This window comes from Schistocerca cancellata, chromosome 7, assembly GCF_023864275.1.
Source record: "Schistocerca cancellata isolate TAMUIC-IGC-003103 chromosome 7, iqSchCanc2.1, whole genome shotgun sequence".
Taxonomy (NCBI): Eukaryota; Metazoa; Arthropoda; class Insecta; order Orthoptera; family Acrididae; genus Schistocerca; species Schistocerca cancellata.
This window is the reverse complement of record NC_064632.1, coordinates 375958643-375961489: the sequence shown is the minus strand read 5'-3', so window position 1 is coordinate 375961489 and position 2847 is coordinate 375958643. Positions and strand designations below refer to the sequence as shown.

At 49.4% G+C, this 2847-nt stretch overlaps 1 pseudogene; it reads left to right on the top strand.

Annotated features, from left to right (window-relative positions):
* The first annotated feature begins 2353 nt into the window (after positions 1-2353).
* LOC126093405 (5S ribosomal RNA) lies at positions 2354-2471 on the top strand (annotated as a pseudogene).
* Positions 2472-2847: the final 376 nt, after the last annotated feature.

The following is a 2847-nucleotide window of genomic DNA, read 5'->3' as shown; positions in this document are numbered from 1 at the left end:
AGAGTTCTAGTTGACCAGTCGCAGGAGTCGCTTCTCGTCCCGTCCTTTCCCACACGAGTACGGTTGGTGGTGAGTGTTCATCGGAGGTGAGGGTATCATCTGGAGTGTCCCAGGGAAGTGTGGTAGGTCCGCTGTTGTTTTCTATTTACATAAATAATTTTTTGGATAGGGTGGATAGCAATGTGCGGCTGTTTGCTGATGATGCTGTGGTGTACGGGAAGGTGTCGTCGTTGGGTAACTGTAGGAGGATACAAGATGACTTGGACAGGATTTGTGATTGGTGTAAAGAATGGCAGCTAACTCTAAATATAGATAAATGTAATTTAATGCAGATGAATAGGAAAAAGAATCCCGTAATGTTTGAATACTCCATTAGTAGTGTTGCGCTTGACACAGTCACGTCGATTAAATATTTGGGCGTAACATTGCAGAGCGATATGAAGTGGGACAAGCATATAATGGCAGTTGTGGGGAAGGCGGATAGTCGTCTTCGGTTCACTGGTAGAATTTTGGGAAGATGTGGTTCATCTGTAAAGGAGACCGCTTATAAAACACTAATACGACCTATTCTTGAGTACTGCTCGAGCGTTTGGGATCCCTATCAGGTCGGATTGAGGGAGGACATAGAAGCAATTCAGAGGCGGGCTGCTAGATTTGTTACTGGTAGGTTTGATCATCACGCGAGTCTTACGGAAATGCTTCAGGAACTCGGGTGGCAGTCTCTGGAGGAAAGGAGGCGTTCTTTTCGTGAATCGCTACTGAGGAAATTTAGAGAACCAGCATTTTAGGCTGACTGTAGTACAATTTTACTGCCGCCAACTTATATTTCGCGGAAAGACCACAAAGATAAGAGAGATTAGGGCTCGTACAGAGGCATATAGGCAGTCACTTTTCCCTCGTTCTGTTTGGGAGTGGAACAGGGAGAGAAGATGCTAGTTGTGGTACGTGGTACCCTCCGCCACGCACCGTATGGTGGATTGCGGAGTATTATGTAGATGTAGAGGAGACAAATGTGGAGATAGTGCTGGCCAGGGAAGTTGCCGCACTTCTTGGAGAGCATATTTGAGTTTCACGGGTAGTGTGTGGGCGAGCATTATCCTGTTGGACCTACACATCACTTTCCTGTCGAAAGAACGGATGTAACGCATTGTACATGTACCGAGCGCTGGTCATCGCCTCCTCCAGAAACACCAAAGGTGTAACAGTTTTGGCTTATCGCACTGCAGCTCATAAGGCCTTAGTTGTGGCCAGTTTGTCTTGGACGAATGCAGTCTACAAGACAACGCTCGCCAGGTCTACGTCGTACGTACAAACAACCATCACTTGAGCGCAGACAGAATCTGCGTTCATCGCTGAAGACTACGGCTCGCCATTCCGTCTCCCAACTGACCCTCTGAGGGCTTCAGTCGAGCCGTGCACGTCGATGCAGTGGCGTGCGTGCGTGGCGGTATACCCACTTTTAATAACCGCAGCAGTTTATGTTGACATATCTGGGGTCACATGCCCTCTTACCTGTGTGCCGTGGTAGCTGTCAGATTTGCCACTACTGCCCTTAGAATACGACAATAGTGGAGGACGTCTGCTCTACGTGGATGTCCAGAACCTCGTCTGCGAGTGTGAGAATGATCACGTGACCACTGACACCACCACCTTAGCTCAACACTCGCAGCACGTCCAACTCGTACGGCATTTCTCCGAAAGGCCACATCTGACCACATTCAAACTTGCTCACTTGGCTGTATGTAGGAGGTACGGTGTGTCTCCGTGACATGGCTCCCTGCTTGCTTCACACGTCTGCACCTCACTGAGCATTCTGGCTGTGAGTATTCCCTATTAAAAGAATAGACACAGATGGTAATCTGGTAGCTATGCCAGTACACGCTCTATTGGCGGACGACGTTGGAACCATTTTCAGTTCGCCTATTATCCCCCAGGTGACATGCCGTCATCGGCGACGTAGTCTTTCCGGATTTACTATCTTTTTTCGCAGTGTGTAAGTGCCAGTCTCCTCATCTCAGAGTAGCGCTTGCAACATACTCATCTGAAACTGTTCGGCACTGTTATTTTTCCTTCTTTTCCCAAAGTCAATGATCGTTCCCTCTTCAGCTCCGACGGAACTTAGTCCTGCTCATTTACGAAAACACCATTCTAATCAACCAGTTCGTCTTGTTTACATGGGCCACAGACTCCGACAGCCGCCATCTGTTAGGAGTCTCGCGGCTCTCTGCCGCATCCTCCGCCTAATCCCCTTACAATGTGCTCCCCTTGTTTTCCAGCAACCTCCTCCCTCCTTGCCCGCCTCTTTAGTTTGTACCCAGACCACGAATTAGGACCGGTCTATATCAAGGACCTGGGCAACGGCCTTGCCGCAGTGGATACACCGGTTCCCGTCAGATCACCGAAGTTAAACGCTGTCGGACGTGGCCGGCAGTTGGATGGGTGACCATCCGGACCGTCATGAGCTGTTGCCATTTTTCGGGCTGCACTCAGTCTCGTGATGCCAATTGAGGAGCTACTCGACCGAATAGTAGCGGCTCCGGTCAAAGAAAACCATCAAAACCATCGTAACGACCGGGAGAGCGGTGTGCTGACCACACACACCTCCTATTCGGATCCTCAGCTGAGGTTGACACGGCGGTCGGATGGTCTCGATGGGCCACTTGTGGCCTGATGACGTAGTGCTGCTTTTATATCAAGGACCTAATGTTTCGGTCATCACCATTTCCTTTCGGTGTCTGTTCCTCTCCGTTGTTGAACATCAGTGTGTTTTCATAATGGTGGCTCTAGAACAAGGAGAGGACGGGAAATGCTGTTACTCTTTTGCTGGTCAGGAACAACATTTGTTGC